The sequence below is a fragment of the Alosa pseudoharengus genome, unplaced genomic scaffold (genome assembly GCF_046254945.1).
Source record: "Alosa pseudoharengus isolate Yale_2024_CS ecotype anadromous, Long Island Sound unplaced genomic scaffold, YU_APseudo_1.1 YU_APseudo_1.1_scf_29, whole genome shotgun sequence".
Taxonomy (NCBI): Eukaryota; Metazoa; Chordata; class Actinopteri; order Clupeiformes; family Clupeidae; genus Alosa; species Alosa pseudoharengus.
The window spans coordinates 859,230-876,811 of NW_027468715.1; the positions used below are offsets into that span (position 1 = coordinate 859,230).

The following is a 17,582-nucleotide window of genomic DNA, read 5'->3' on the forward strand; positions in this document are numbered from 1 at the left end:
CTTCTCAATGAGTAGGCAGTTGTAGAAGTTCTAGTGAGAAACATGCAGGGGGGAAGAACTGTCCTTAAGTGAGTTGGTAATTGGTATTTAACTCATAATTGCTTTTCAAAGATATCATTGGTTGAAGCATACTTGCCACATAGGTAGGTGGAGACTGTAGAGATGGAGGTAAAGAAGCTGAAGACGTAAGAAGTTAAAATAATAAAGGCACCCCTCCAGGAAAAGCGATATGGGAAATATTTGGAAAGGTTCTTAAAGAAGATGACAGTGGTGCAAGTTATGTTCTATGTACTTCTTGCGAAGCCATTTAAATTTATGACAGCCACAAAACAGGTACGACCAACGTAACTCGTCACAAACGCGGCACTGGTAGACTAAGCCCTCCCAGCGAAACCGAGTAGCCTAAGTGCAATTTCCAGACTTCAAGCAAGCAATAGATAGCTTTATATACTGACCTGGAACAGCTTTTTTAGACTAGGTACAAGACCTAATGACAAATGTCGCTCAGTAAAATAATGCTGATACTTTGTCACCTGCCCACGTTAAACTTTTAGCCTACAGCCGTGAGCAGGCGCCTGCAGGAATAAATGTTATGGTAAACAGACTACACAGCCATATCTACCGGTATTTATAGGCCATATAAAAGTTACCTTATTATACGGCTCTTCACAATGCTAGTAGAACGTTCCATTGACTTGAATGGGATTTCCCAAAGTTCTAGCGGTAAATAAATTCATGTAATTACCGCTGCAAACATATAATTACCGCTGTCAATGGCAACGGGTTTTGTGCTTCTGATACGTCTTTCATATCACTACGCAAGGACTGGAACTTCATTCAAAAGTGAAAGCAGACGGTTGATCAGTTGTGTTCTTCAGGCCGGTTCGCCCTGTCAGGACTTATTTTCCCAGTATTGACCGGCGTTCTATACATTATTCCTTACTTAGTTCGTTGTGTCTGTGACTTTAAACAGTGTATGTATGTGCTTCAGTAAAGCTTTGTGCTTCATTCAGCATTATAAACCAGTTCTTATGCAAACGTTTTGACCAGCAATGTAACTCTCTTGCCTACCTTGCTGCCTTCACCATTTCTGTTTTTGAAAGAAAAATGTATGTCCATGGCCTTGAAATCTCGTGTTTAGCTAATCCTTAGCTGGTTGCAGGCGTGCTTCTACTCTTATTCTCATTCTCTCTCCTGTGCAAACATTATGTCCTGCTAGCTGTGTGAAGTTCTACTGCATGAAGTTTCGCGAATAAATTAATTTGTTTTACACTAATGGCCTACTGTCACACTGCATGGTAGGGTATGACCAAAAGCACACATTTTGTAAATACCGTAAATCCTGAAATTATGGCCGGGATTCTATTTATAGCGGGGCCTCGGATAATAGCTGGGGTCGTGGTCGATTCGGACAAATAAAGGCCGGCCCCAAAATACAAGCCAAGATAATAATTGCCAGTAGGGCTATCAGTCCATTAGTACTAGAAGACATTGTTTCAATTTAACTCAATTAAATAAAAGAGCTTTTATATTGTTGGTTGGTTTAATAGTTGCCAATGAAAAGTCATTGTACATGTACACCATGGGTCTCCCAACACGTTGCTCTCAAGATACCAGTCGTTTGCCATCCCTTCTGAGCTTACCAGAGGCTGAAGCAGTTATTAGGCTACATTATTGGGCTTTTTAAACACAATTGTTGCCACGAGGCATTCCCGCCTACAAATTTAATAAAAAAGTATCATATCATACATCATTATCATATCATATCATACATCATTAAAAAATAACTCGAGTTAGGCTTGGCTATGCAGTACGATTTCCATTAAACATAGCGCATGTTAACAGCTCAATAAGCGGGTGGAAATCCCAACACACTTTCAACTACATGAAACTTAATAGTGAACAATCAAATACCCCCAGATTTCAGTGTCCATCAGTCCCAACATTAAACAATATAATCAAACAGTCCAAAAGTAAATTAAATCCCAAATCACACCGAAAACCTGCCCCCCAAAAATAAAAGATACTACACTCGATCTTAGCTACATTACTACTTAGCTAATTGTTCCACTGTAATAACTATTATATACTGTATATAGCCTAAGGTTTAACCCTATGAGGCCGATGGATGCAATGTGCATCCAAATTCACTCCCATTCTTCTCTGTTGAATTGCTTACAGAATACTTGCCACACAGATATCACATACATATCACGTGAAAGCAACCCTAAGCTAGTGGCTAGTTCCTGTGATAAATGGTGCACAAAAAATGTAAGGCTGAATTTACATGAAATGTTATCATGCTTACATTATCACCACACCCCTTGCCCTTGGTGGAATACATCACAAACTCTTCACTCACACATAGCAAACAATCAAAATGCAGCAAACAAAGATAGCATTCCTCTGTAGAATTAGCCATTCCAGAGTAACCTGGTTTTGAAATTGTAGCAAATTTCTAGATGAAATTCTTATGTTATAATGCCCCAAAATAATGTATTTCCTTTCTATATCAAAGAATCTAAAGTTGGTCAATGCCAGATCAACTGTGCATTGGGCTAAATGGCATGCACATATGCAAGCACAGGTTACTTCAGGTCACAAATGCACATGTATAAGGGTCATTCCACGTCAATTCAACCAGGGCCCACGCACTTAGGTCTCAAAAAATTCTGAAAAAATTACCAGGTGTACCTACTGTATGTTACCCAGGAGACATACTGTAAAATTACTTTTATGTAAGATCAATACTTTCCAAGATACAGCCAGTTTTACAGGGGGAGGGGATGTCGATTTTGTCCGGCCTCTTTTTTTTGTCAAAGTTCACAAGCCCAAAGCACAAGAACTAAACCATGTAGGAGGCTCAGATTTTGCATGCTGGTACATCAATAGGAATACCATGTAGCAAAATTGTCACATTTGGTCTGGATGATCCTGCATGGTCATAGCTGTCCCTCAAAGTTGATCATGTTATGATCAACTTTGTTATAAATGTTATTGGAGTTTTTGGCTGGGCTCTGTTTAGGCCTTCAGAAGACATATTTGTACTCAACATAGGCTCTTGATTTATTTCCCTTACTGAGATAAGTAGAAACACTCTCACAAAAAGCAAAGCAAAAGCAAAGGTGTACTGTGGAGTGGGTAAGACTGTTTTTAGTGGCAGGCTAACACATACTGATGACTTGCGCTAGCCTAGCACCTGCGAACTAAATATCACACTTGCTAACTTGAAAATGAGGTTCTATGTCCAAAATCCTGAACCACCCCTTTAATGAGAAAAAGAAGGCTTTCCTAGAGGGTGACACTGAGAAAGTCAGAGACATAAGGAAGGAGCTTAGGGTGAAGATGCAGAAGGCTAAAATTGATTTTAAAAATAAAGTGGAAGAACAATTCTGCACAAGCAACAAGCTTGGGAAGGGCTTAATAAAATGATGGGCAGAGCCCCCAAAAAACAAATGGATACAACCATGGACCTCCCCTTCTTAAACAAACTTAATAATTTCTATAGAAGGTTTGACTCTTCTGATAGTAAAGACAAATGCAATACTGTCTGCATCAACATACCCCAAACCACCACAATCCAGCTGTCAGGGGAGGCAGTTAAACAATGCCTTTCAAAAATCAACCCACATAAAGCGCCTGGACCTGATGACCTCCATGGAAGGGCACTGAAGGCATGCGCCACTGAACTAGCAACAGTTTTTACTCAATTATTTCAACTACTACTGAACACCTGTACTGTGCCGGATATGTGGAAATGATCAATTATCAAGCCACTCCCAAAGAAACCTGGATCCAAAGAATTGAATGACTTCAGCCCGGTTGCCTTGAACCCTATTTTAGCCAAATGTATGGAGAGGGTTGTAACCAAACACCTTACCACATCCCTGAACTCACATCTTGATCCTCTACAGTTTGCCTATAAGCCTCATAGAGGGACTGAGGATGCCACTCTCACCATGGTTAACATGGTCTCCAAACATTTGCAAAACACCAATACTTATGTATGGATTTTATTTGTTGATTTTACTGCTGCCTTCAACACATGTGTGCCAGGGACATGACCTCTAATGAAATAGTACTTAATACAGGGGCCCCTCAAGGATGTGTTCTTTCTCCTGCCCTGTTTTCTATACAAATGAAATGACACTACATCATAGTACTTTTAAATTATTCAAATATGCAGATGATATGGCACTAGTGGGACTGTTTCACAAGGACGACAGTATATCTGATTATGTTGAACATGTTTTTAAGCTAGAACAGTGGTGTAAGACCAGCTCACTTCTACTCAATGCAGGTAAAACAAAGGAGCTAATTCTTAATCAAACAGGTGCTCCAACACCATTGACAAGGGAGGTGTAGCCAAGCGCACTACAAATGGGCTGGAACTGGTGCTTTTTGCCTTGTATCTGATGTGTATGCATGTGTGTGTGGGCTAGAGGGAGGGGATACATGTGATGTGCTGTGTTAATCCTGTGGATATATGTCTGTGTGTAATGGAATGAATATGTCTACTCTATGTTTCCTATGTGTTTTATACTATTCCTATCAGTGAGACCAAAGATAATTTTCATGCAGGGCATAAAAAAAAAGGTTTGGTTCCTGTTGGTTGTTAGTTGAGGCCATGGGTCGGTAGGGATTTTTTTTTTTTCCCCAGTGGCAGTAAGGGATAGGTAGAAAATCAGTCCCTCCAGGATTCCGCGAGGTTTTTTGAGACTGTTGCGACCTAAAATGCCTGGATGGAAGTTGGGTGTTTTTAGCTGTTTCTCGTGGAGAGATTGCAGGAGGAAATGAAAATTGCAAAAATAGATTTTTTTTTTTTTTTAAATGTAGGACAATTAAGGTTAGTAAGACCAAAATCACACTGATCATCTTTATGCTTATTAAAAAAGGATAATCAAAGGTAAACAGTAAGGATTACAGAAAATCAAAGTAGGCCTACTTTATTTGTGAAAATGCTTTGACTGAGGTAATTCACAAAGCAGTATAACCTTTCGTAGAACTGTCCAAAAAAAACAGTCACCTTAAGAGATGGCATCATTTCATATGTTTCAATACATTCATATATTTTGTAATTCATATTAAGTTCATATCTTTTTAATAATTCATAGTCTGTGGCCTGCATAATTACTAATAGCAAGTACAGTAAGTATCTAGTAATTTCATATTGATTTAAACTATTTGACTACACTTCTGTTTAATGTCATTACATTGGTGGTGTACGTCTAATTGACTGCCTGCCCCTTTAAGGACGTGAGAGTAGCCTATTTACATTCCTGAGTGGATTGGAAGGCTTGCATCTCACTGTGTTCGGCTACGAGTGTAAATCACTTTTTGCATAATGCATTACGATATGTGGATGCAATTGGGAATGTATTCTATGTCATTAGTTAAAATAAATGTTAAAAAAACAACTCGAATGAAATCATTCTTGGATCATAGAAGAGGTAAATGTCTTGCAATTTTATTAATTTCTATGATTTTGGTAGCACTACTCAAACTAAGCCCACAAGCTAGCAAACATGACGCTAAAAGGACATATCCAGGTAAACGTTTGCCAATGGGTTGCATAGCCTACTCAAATGTCAGTAAACCAAGTAGGCTTACTTACTTTCATAGCCTAGGTAGGTTAGTTAGCAACACCAGGTTGAGAGATGCAAGTAAGCAGATTATTAACGTTAGCCTTCTATTTATTGTCATCAAAACTGCAGAGGAACGAACACGTTAGGGCAGTCTTTGGTGTCATATGCATAAGTGTGCCATCTGGCTCAATATTCTGCGCGAGGGACTGTTGTGGTAGGTGAAATTTCACGGTGAAACTACGATGATTGGTCAAATTTGCGAAAAAGTTGCGGTGTTTGGACAAAATTGCGAGTGCCTTGGTGACGAAAACAATCGTCTTCGTGAACAGCTGTGCATAGGCTACTTTGTAAAAGAGAGAATATGCTCATCCCTATACATAACGCAAGGGGTAATTAATGTAATTATAGTTCGCCTTTTATTTGTGGATTTATTGGTAACACTCCATAATAAGGTGCCATAATAAATAGCAAACTAGTAATTACCTAACCCTTTGTTAATTGTTACTAAAATATCTATTTGGCACAAGTTAATAGTTTTTTCATCATTAATTAAATATTAGTTGTTTGCATAAAATCTGTATGTTAATGTTTTAACAAATCTATTAACTAATATTGTATTAATATATGTTAATAGTTAACTAAATATATTTTGGCACTAATTAACAGTTATTTCTTACATCATTTAAATGTTAAATGTTTATTTATTATTATTTACAAACTATATGCTAATATAAAAGTTAATGACATCATTATTTATCTAGCTTTTATGATTAGCTTTGTTGAGAATTTATGGAATTTATGGTTTATGGCTTTATGGTCTTGTGGGGTGCATACGGCACCCTACTGCCAGTGGTTGCTGTCCTGTAATTGGTGACTCTCTGTCTAGTCTTTGAAAGTAGTGTACTCTTTGCCTTTGGAAGTACTATTTGGTTGCTGCTTGGATTTGGTGAAATTCAGGGGAGGGGTGTAACAGAGTTAGAAATGTAGTTTATTGTTTGTATGTGATTTTCGCCGTAATTAAGCAGCTTTATTGATATTGGTGTTTTGGAGCCCCCTTTAGAGAAACGCTATACTGCAGTTCTAGTGCGTTTTGTCCTTGTATTGTTGCCATAGCCGATCAGAAGCGGTATGCTTTGCATTGGGTAGGTTGACTGTATAAAGCACTCCCCACTTTTGTAACTGTGAAATGTTGTTTAAGTTGAAAACTTTGATATACCACCTGTATTATGTTACTTTACATGTATTTTTAAGATTTGGGTGCAATTCTAGCGACTTAGAGAACGTTTATTAATGTTTTTATTATGACCACGAGTTCATACACACTGAGTCTAACGTGACTAGCTGTAAACTCCGCTAGCAACTTTCCATGCATTCAGTGTAGTTCAGTGCAGTGTGCATGGAAAGTGCAATTCAGTCTAGCAGGAAATGAATGTACATTTAGTTTAGCATTATGTTTATGCATTACCTCCGTATGGTCTACGTCTGTGAGTGTAGTGAGTCTCAGAATATTAATAAACTGTCGTTCTGTGCACCTGAACATTCCATGTCTCCCTTGCTAGTATGGCTGACAGTGATGGTATAGGAATGATGCATGTAATATAGCCCATTCAACTACTTGTTGTTTTGTTTTAACTTTTCCTAAAAGAATAAATGTGATAAGCCAGTTTTGATCTCAGTCCCTTCACCGTCTGACTATAGTTATATATTACTAATATATTAATAAAGCTTAACCAACTTTATTATAAGGGTCCCCCATACTGATAGTTATATATTACTAATATATTAATTAAGCTTAACCAACTTTATTATAAGGGGCTCCACACTGATAGCTATATACTACTAATATATTAATTAAGCTTAACCAACTTTATTATAAGGGTCCCCCATACTGATAGTAATATATTACTAATAAATTAATTAAGCTTAACCAACTTTATTATAAGGGACCCCACTTATAGCTATATACCACTAATATATTAATTAAGCTTAGCCAACTTTATTGCAAGCGGTTCCGGCGCTGACAACAGTGGCAACATGTCAAGGTAGCTCCATGTTTTTTTCTTGAATTTCCCCTTGGGGATCAATAAAGTATCTATCTATCTATTGTAAGGGTCTTATGGAGAGTGGTTCATATTGGGATAGGCAGACGCACAGTTTAATAACAATTAGTTAAATAATAATATGTCATTAACTTTTCTATTAACATATACAGTAGTTTGCAAATAAACATTAAACATTTAAATGATGTAAGATATAACTGTTAATTAGTAATCACATATCAATGCAATATTAGTTAATAGATTTGCTAAAGCATTAACATACAGTTTTTATGCAAACAACTAATATTTAATTAATGATGAAAAAACTATTAACTTGCACCAAATAGATAGTTTAAATACTAGTTTGCTATTTATTATGGCACCTTATTATGGAGTGTTACAGATTTATTTAATGTAGCCTAGACTATTTAGTGTTATTTCTTCCAAGCTCATAAAATAAATTTGGGTCGCACATAAATTGACAGGGTCGGTCGGAAACCGGAACCCAAGAATTTTTTTTATGCCCAGGCATGACAATAAAGTACATTTTATTCTAAAGAATAAAGTAAAAAAAAAAAATACAACCCCAAATCAATTCAAGTCAAGTTTATTTATATAGTGCATTTCATACACAGAGGTCATTCAATGTAGCCTGGAAACCAGACTCTCTGACTTCGCAGAGAGTCTGGCCTAGATCCATAGGCGTTCGTTTATTTCCGGGTGGGAGGGCACAGTTTTGAGGTTTAAAATCATTGGAGTTCCTTTGAACCGCTTTGAACCAATCACTAACAACCGGCGTTTCGTCATACACAGAAGTTTCTCTGCAGCACGCCCATAACAAGCACGGGTGCATCTTATCAGCAAACAATCACACGTTTCATCTGCGCAACTCTCGCCAAAATGCATCATATAGTGTTTTGTGAATGTACCCAAGTCAAACTTTCATATAAATGCATAAGTACGTCCAAAGCGCCACTTTTAAGCTTGTATGCGTTGTCGTTTTCGGGTGAAATGACCTTTTGAATGGGATTCCTATAGGGCTACTACTTTTTTGATACAATCGCGTCGAAATCGCTATTAAGCTCCTAATTACCCCTTATTCATAGTTATTAAATATGTTGTTGCATATGAATTATGACAGTTATTCACCCCTAATAATACTTATCAAAGATGGTCTATTCAAAAGGAACTAGACACTAAACCATAAGTGCTAATAGTGTACAAATAACTCATAATTAAGTCTTTGTAATGCAGAATATGTTCCCTATTCTAAAGTTGGGTCTAAAATCGATTTTTGTATTTGTGCTAACTTGGCTGTCTGCTTGTTGTGTAGCTTACTGTGCGCTGTAATACACTTAAAAAGTGTGAATAGGAGGCAACTTTAGTTTAGGGAACACATAAGTGCCAAATTAATTGTGAATTAAGTGTGAACCAAGACCCAACTTTAGAATAAGGAACATATTCTGCATTACAAAGACTTAATTGACCGTTCGCAAAAGCCGCGCCCCTTAGTTATTAAGTGTGCTTGCTGCAAAGCAGCACACTTATTGTTCTTCTTAAGTTTTCTTCTTATTAGGGGTCCGAGCAGCGTAGCTGCAGGAACCCTATTGTTTCTGTACCGTTCATTTTTTTGCCAAAATTCTGTAAAAGTCATACTGCAGCCTAAACCGTAACTCCAAAACTCTTGAAATGTTCAGGTATGGTTACCAGTACCCCCCTCTACCCATAACCCAACATTTGGGGTACTGCACCCAAAGGTGGCGCTATTGAAAAAAAAAGTTAATTATGCTTATTTCTCCTTACCAGATTCACCTAGACTCAAAATTCTTTCAGAATATTAATCTCTAAACTCAGATGCATATTTTTGGCCCTGGTCTTATGGTCTACAAATGTTTACTTTTTCCACAATTTCATGGAAAAGCCAAACATTATAAAAAGTTTCACACTCTTCAAAAATAATCAAATCTTCACCAAAATTCTCACAGACAATGTTTAGACCAAGCCTCACAAAAGTTATCGCTCAGAATTTTGATATTTTGTTCCATTTCAGAGATATAGGCCAATAAAGTTGGACCACTTAGGCCCTTTTTCCTATATCACCTATATTCCTATAAACCGTAAGTCCTAGAAACTTGACATTTTCAAGTATTGTTACCAGTACCCCCAACTACCCATAACCCAAATTTGGGGTACTGCACCCAAAGGTGGCGCTCTTGTCAAAAATGCTTATTTCTCCTTACCAGATTCACCTAGACTCAAAATTCTTTCATCATATTAATCTCTACATTCAGATGCATCTTTTTCACCCTGGTCTTATGCTCTAAAAATGTTTAGTTTTGCCACAATTTCAGAGAAAAGCCAAACATCATAAAAAGTTTCACAGTCTTCAAAAATTATCAAATCTTCACCAAAATTCTCACAGACAATGTTTAGACCAAGCCTCACACAAGTTATCAAAATAATTTTGATATGTTGTTCCATTTCAGAGATATAGGCCAATAAAGTTCGAGCACTCAGCCCATTTTTCCTATATCACCTATATTCCTATATGAGTATTTTTTTTTCTTGGATAACAAACATACAACCATCATTAGGTGGATACCATTAACAGTGCACATTTTCAGATCTTTACTCTTTTTTATAAAGCCCTTAATTCTATTGTCAAATGTATGCTAGGAATTTACTTGATGATGTGTGTTTGCCAACACACATTTTCACCATGTGAATGTGACTGCTTATTATTTAGGATTGTCAGTGGCTCAGTGGTGTAATGCCTAGTGCTGGTGTTTGTTAGGTTGAGAGTTCGAATCCCCGGTAATGCTTTAGGCTCTAGCTCGAATACTATTGGTTATTGAAGATTCACACCATTGAACAGCACCTGAATGACATCAGGCAATCAACATACACAGTCATTAGTTGCCAAGAATCAGAATGCCGAGACACTCTGACATTTAGGGGAACTTCTTTGTTTACTATTTATCATTAAGTCTATCATATTTATATTTCATCCATTAGTGTTCTTCTCTACAAATGTCTAATTGCCCCAGAATTTCAAAAAGATTTCAGGTGTACTCTTTCAGGCAAGCCCTTCATTTTATTGTCAAATGTATACTTTGAGTTTTTCTTGTGTGTACCAGCACACATTTTCACCATTTGAATGTGACTGCTCAATGTGTATGATTGTCAGTGGCTGAGTGGGATAATGCCTAGTGCTGGTGTTTGTTAGGTTGAGAGTTCGAATCCTGCTAGAGGTTGAGGCTCAAGATGCACATGCTATTGGTTATTGAAGATTGACACCATTGAACAGCACCTGAATGACATCAGGCAATCAACATTCACACTCATTAGTTGCCAAGAATCAGAATGCCGAGACACTCTATGACATTCAGGGGAACTTCTTTGTTTACTATTTTTCCTTCATCATTAAGTCTATCATATTTATATTTAATCTATTAGTGTTCATCTCTACAAATGTCTAATCGCCCCTCCATGCTTGGAGTTTTTCTTGTGTGTTTACCAATACACATTTTCACCATGTGAATGTGACTGGCCAACATGTAGGATTGACAGTGGCTCAGTGGGATAATGCCTTGTACTGGTGATCCTTAGGTTGAGAGTTCAAATCCCACTTGAAGCATTAGTGAGTTGTGGATGTTAGCATACTACAATAGAATGCTGTTGGGTTGTGGAGGATAACACACTATAACATTACAGCTACTTGTCAATATGGACTTGTAGTGCAAGGCAAGTATTACTGTATAAGCTGTAGCCTATAATTATTTGTTATTCTTATAATATTTGTCATTTCTTATACATATTTAGTCGGCTCTTCCACTTGACAGAACAACTCTATATCGGTTAAGGATGTCACGCATGAAACAATGCTGCAGAAACATGAAAATACGACTTTGAGTTTAGTAGGCTATAATTTTCAGTTCCTGTTTATCTATTGCACAATGGGTAATAATTTAAAGGAATCATGTTGCAGTCTTGTAAATAGTGACCCTGCAAGATCCCTAGTCATTGCAAAATCATAGTCTGTGACTTAAAACTCTACTACTTGTCTTTAGATGTGAGAGGGTCTGAGACTGTAGTCTTTCAAAAATCTTTTCCAAATCTTTGCAAATCTTTCCAAAGTTTACCCGCTGGGAAACCCTGTAGCTCCGGAGCAGGGGCTCAGACCAGGATAAATTGTTTGCTCGCCCTCAGTTCGCTCTTTTGTTCATCTCAACCCAGCACTCCAGTGTGTCCTGCTCTGTGTGCGTCTTTGAGTTAACGTAAGTCATCACTTTAATCACCCTCACTATGACTTTTGTGATGTTTATCAGTTTGTAGAGTAGCTCTGCCATCATGTGTAAAGTTAAGGTCTTTGTTTGTTGGTTTGGTGTGTTGGAGTCCCATGTGAGAGATGATTAGGTGATGTTGGTTGACTTGGGATGTCAAGTATTGTTTAGTTGTACCTTATATAGCCATATGATTTCAGTTTATTGTTCAAATGTCAATTGGTTTGTTTCTGAGTTGGGATCTGTACTGATTTACCCCATTTCACTGATTACTCCATTTTCTGTTTGTTTCCTCTTTGATGCAGCACACATACAAGTAAAGAACAAAAGAACAGATGAATTGAAACTCAAATAAAGTTAACTTGTGTTGCACCGAAACCTGCCATCTCCGTGTCATCACTCCATACCATTGAGCCTTCTGAGTCACACCATTGAACAGCACCTGAATGACATCAGGCAATTAACATTCACACTCATTACACACTGCTGGTGTTTGTTAGGTTGAGAGTTCGAATCCTGCTAGAGCTTGAAGCTCAAGATGCACATGCTATTGATTATTGAAGATTGACACCATTGAACAGCACCTGAATGACATCAGGCAATTAACATTCACACTCATTAGTTGCCAAGAATCAGAATGCCGACACACTCTATGACATATAGGGGAACTTCTTTGTTTACTATTTTTCCTTCATCATTAAGTCTATCATATTTATATTTCATCCATTACTGTTCTTCTCTACAAATGTCTAATTGTCCCAGAATTTCCAAACGTTTTCAGGTGTTCTCTTTCAGGAAAGCCCTTCATTGTATTGTCAAATGTATACTTGGAGTTTTTCTTGTGTGTTTACCAATACACATTTTCACCATGTGAATGTGACTGGCAAAGATGTAGGATTGACAGTGGCTTAGTGGGATAATGCCTTGTACTGGTCATCCTTATGTTGAGTGTTCAAATCCCACCTGAAGCATTAGTGTTAAAATACTGTTGGGTTGTGGAGGTTAGCATACTAGAATAGAATGCTGTTGGGTTGTGGAGGTTAGCACACTATAACATTACAGCATTACAGCTACTTGTCAATATGGACTTGTAGTGCAAGGCAAGTATAACTGTATAATTATACGCTGTTTATCTTATTGACTCCGACACAGAACCCACCACCACAAATACAATTCAATTCTGTGGGAAACACTGCCTTCCATTATCAAACCCTTCATCTTATCCACAACAAATAAATAGTCCTGTAGAATCAAGTATTGTTAGAATACTGTTGGGTTGTGGAGGTTAGCACACTATAATGTTACAGCACAGGGTAATCCTAATTTTATGCATCAAATTTATTTCAATCCAACTCAAAAGTTTTGAACGACACAAAGTGAAGGTTTTATCCAGATCAAAACCAAGAATAGATTATGTGATCTAATCCAATTTCAGGATCCTTGTTTCCCTTTGAACAACCCATTTTCAAGATTTGATCCAATCCGATAGCTGAAATCCGGTAACTGAAATCCGATAACCGAAATCCGATCACGTTTCTTTTGAACAATTGTGCCCAAACAATCAAAGCATATGTAAAACTAAAAAGCTATGCCATCATGTTCGTTTTGCTCGGACCCCGTAAATCACCGCTTGCGGTTATATTTGGGGGCCAAGCAGCGAAGCTGCGCGGCAACCCATAGTGATTCTACGTATTCTTATTATTGGGGGCCAAGCAGCGAAGCTGCGAAGGCACCCATTGTGTTTCTATTTGTTCTTATTGGGGGCCAAGCAGCGAAGCTGCGAAGGCACCCATTGAGTTACTAGCTTTTCCTATTATTGGGGGCCTAGCAGCGAAGCTGCGAAGGCACCCATTGAGTTAGTAGTTTTTCCTATTATTATTATTATTATAAAACTTCTGCCATTGGAGTCTATGGCAGCCCATAGAACGCCTGGCTAAAAATTTCAGATTTTTTGGCAGAAAGTTTCGGGACACTCCACTGACCATTCACACTCATTTACGGACCTCTAAACCCAGCCATCTAGCGCCACCAACAGGTCAAAATCTGGCCGAAAATTGAACCGCTGGGTCTAAAGTTATGAAATTAGGCACACTGATTCAGCACTGTCCCATGATCACTCTCACCAATTTCCAGAACTCTATGCCCAACACTCTAGCGCCACCAATGGGTCGAACCTGGATTGCATTCATGCATGTGACCATTGAATGGTGCGTCCGATTTTCACATATCAGGCACCGTTGGAATCCCTGGACCGACCTAAGTTCAATGACCCCTATCCCATCACTTTCCGCCATATTGGACCTCCGCCATATTGGATTTAGTCCAAACTCTATGAAAAGTTTCAGCGGTTACAAATTTAAACCGATTTTCACAGAACTTGGAGGGGATGATCTTCAGACCGAGCCGCACAAACGATACTGGTCAGATTTTTTAATTTCATTTTTGTTTGCTCGTGACAGCCAATCCAATATGGCAATCAAGCCACCAAACAGGAAGTGGTAAAACATCTAGGTGACGCTTTGAGTTAACATAACAAGACTTGATACCATTAGTCAGGACACTGTCCCAATCACTCGCACCAATTTTCATGCATATACATTGAACACTCTAGCGCCACCACCAGTTCAAAGCTGGACATGCGTTCATGCTCGTGATCCTTGACTCTTTTGTCTAATTTTCACAATTGAGGTAGCGTCTGAATCCTTGAACAATCTTGAGTTCATCGACCCCTATCCCGTCACTTTCCGCCATATTGGACCTCCGCCATATTGGATTTAGTCCAAACTCTATGAAAAGTTTCAGCGGTTACAAATTTCATCCGATTTTCACAGAACTTGGCGGAGATGATCTTCAGACCGAGCCACACAAACAATACTTGTCAGATTTTTTAATTTCAAGTGCACATGCTATTGGTTATTGAAGATTCACACTATTGAACAGCACCTGAATGACATCAGACAATTAACATTCACACTCATTAGTTGCCAAGAATCAGAATGCCGACACACTCTATGACATATAGGGGAACTTCTTTGTTTACTATTTTTCCTTCATCATTAAGTCTATCATATTTATATTTCATCCATTACTGTTCTTCTCTATAAATGTCTAATTGCCCCAGAATATCCAAAAGTCTTCAGGTGTACTCTTTCAGAAAAGCCCTTCATTTTATTGTCAAATGTATACTTGGAGTTTTTCTTGTGTGTTTACCAACACACATTTTCACCATTTGAATGTGACTGCTGAATGTGTATGATTGTCAGTGGCAGAGTGGGATAATGCCTAGTGCTGGTGTTTGTTAGGTTGAGAGGTCGAATCCTGCTAGAGCTTTAGGCTCAAGATGCACATGCTATTGGTTATTGAAGATTCACACCATTGAACAGCACCTGAATGACATCAGGCAATCAACATTCACACTCATCAGTTGCCAAGAATCAGAATGCCGAGACACACTATGACATTCAGGGGAACTTCTTTGTTTACTATTTTTCCTTCATCATTAAGTCTATCATATTTATATTTAATCTATTAGTGTTCATCTCTACAAATGTCTAATCGCCCCTCCATGCTTGGAGTTTTTCTTGTGTGTTTACCAATACACATTTTCACCATGTGAATGTGACTGGCCAACATGTAGGATTGACAGTGGCTCAGTGGGATAATGCCTTGTACTGGTGATCCTTAGGTTGAGAGTTCAAATCCCACTTGAAGCATTAGTGGGTTGTGGATGTTAGCATACTACAATAGAATGCTGTTGGGTTGTGGAGGATAACACACTATAACATTACAGCTACTTGTCAATATGGACTTGTAGTGCAAGGCAAGTATTACTGTATAATTATAAGCTGTAGCCTATAATTATTTGTTATTCTTATAATATTTGTCATTTCGTATACATATTTAGTCGGCTCTTCCACTTGACAGAACAACTCTATATCGGTTAAGGATGTCACGCATGAAACAATGCTGCAGAAACATGAAAATACGACTTTGAGTTTAGTAGGCTATAATTTTCAGTTCCTGTTTATCTATTGCACAATGGGTAATAATTTGAAGGAATCATGTTGCAGTCTTGTAAATAGTGACCCTGCAAGATCCCTAGTCATTGCAAAATCATAGTCTGTGACTTAAAACTCTACTACTTGTCTTTAGATTTCATTTTCAATTTCAATTTATTGTGCTTATAGAGCGCCAAAACATAACACATGTATCATGGCGCTTTACAGAATGTAGGCAATCAGAGAAAGAAGGAAAGAAAGGAAGAAAAGGAAAGCAAGAGAGAGGCCCATGGGTAACAGGGGCGAGGAAAAACTCCCTAGAATTGGAGATATATATAGGAAGAAACCTCGAGCAGATCCACGACTCAAGGGCCTGACCCATCTGCCTAGGGTCAGTACATGACAGTAAGGTCTGTATACATGACAAATGCATATGATAGTCGGGTGTAGAGAATAAGACATGGTGTTAAGCACTTGAGCTGAAAGTTACAAGAGGTGGGATGATTACGTATCCGTTATGGTAGTTCGTTATTCCTGATTTAGTGACAGAAAGTTCAATAGTCCAGCGTTGGGATTGTCCAGGGGAAGGGAGTTTTCGAGGGGCATGTGGTGGGTTGGTGGATGGGCCAGTAATCCGGGCAGAGTTGTCATAGGCTGGTGGTGGGTCGCTAGGCTGTACGGGCCAGGAGTCCAGATAGGGGGCAGTAATAGGGCAGTCGAGGATGGGACTTCAGGTGAGATGGGTGAGAGGAGGGCCAACACACGGATGGTTGATGACTGGTGATGATATACCTCACAAGTGAGGTACAGTAAGGGGGAAGAAAGAGAGATGTAGAGTGGGTTAGTATTACTGAAAATCAAAATGGTTAATGTCAATAAGTAATCAGTAGTACTATATATTGTTACAGTATACCATGGTGGGAATAGGCAAGAGAGGGAGAGTTGAGAGAGAGAGAGAGAGAAGGGGGGAGAGGAGGGGGGGGGGTTGTACGGCGTGACACATGAAAAGTCCATGACAGCACTATGCTATAGCAGCATAACTAAGGCATGGTGAGGGGTAGTCGACACCAGCGCAGGTATGGTCAGTGACCACCATCGCACGTGCGACTGGGGTGCCAGTCACACGAGGACTCAGCAGGGTGGTCCATTCCAAAAAACCCTGAGGTGGGTGAATTTCCACGCACCATACCTAACTATGGGAGGCAGTAAAGAGGTATGTTTTAAGTCTAGACTTAAAAATAGGGAGGGTGTCTGCTAGTCGAATTGAGGTAGGAAGATTATTCCAGAGGAGGGGTGCGCGATAGCTGAAAGCTCTGCCTCCTACTGTAGTTTTTGAGATTCTTGGAATTACAAGAAGGCCAGTATTCTGTGATCGTAGCGGTCTGGGTGGGTTATGTGGAACTAGGAGATCTTTAATATATTCTGGTGCCTGGCCATTAATGGCTTTGTATGTTAGAAGTAATATTTTGAAGTCAATGCGACTTCTAACAGGCAGCCAGTGTAGAGATGCCAGGATAGGGGAAATATGTTCATATTTTTTAGTTCTAGTGAGTGTGCGAGCAGCTGCATTTTGTATAAGCTGTAAGCTCTTTAGACAGGATTAATTTCTCAGCGTCTGGTAGGGATAAAGACTTCCTTATCTTTGAAATGTTCCTTAAATGATAGAATGAAACTTTG

General features: G+C 38.6%; 1 long non-coding RNA gene across 1 annotated transcript in view; it reads left to right on the plus strand.

The window, feature by feature from the left end:
* LOC143099460 (uncharacterized) overlaps positions 1–11,840 on the plus strand; it is a 35,796-nt gene extending 23,956 nt beyond the window's left edge. The window contains exon 3 of the long non-coding RNA XR_012981596.1: positions 11,762–11,840. This is a non-coding gene — a long non-coding RNA (uncharacterized LOC143099460). The remainder of the gene's footprint in view (positions 1–11,761) is intronic.
* The last annotated feature ends 5,742 nt before the right edge of the window (positions 11,841–17,582 follow it).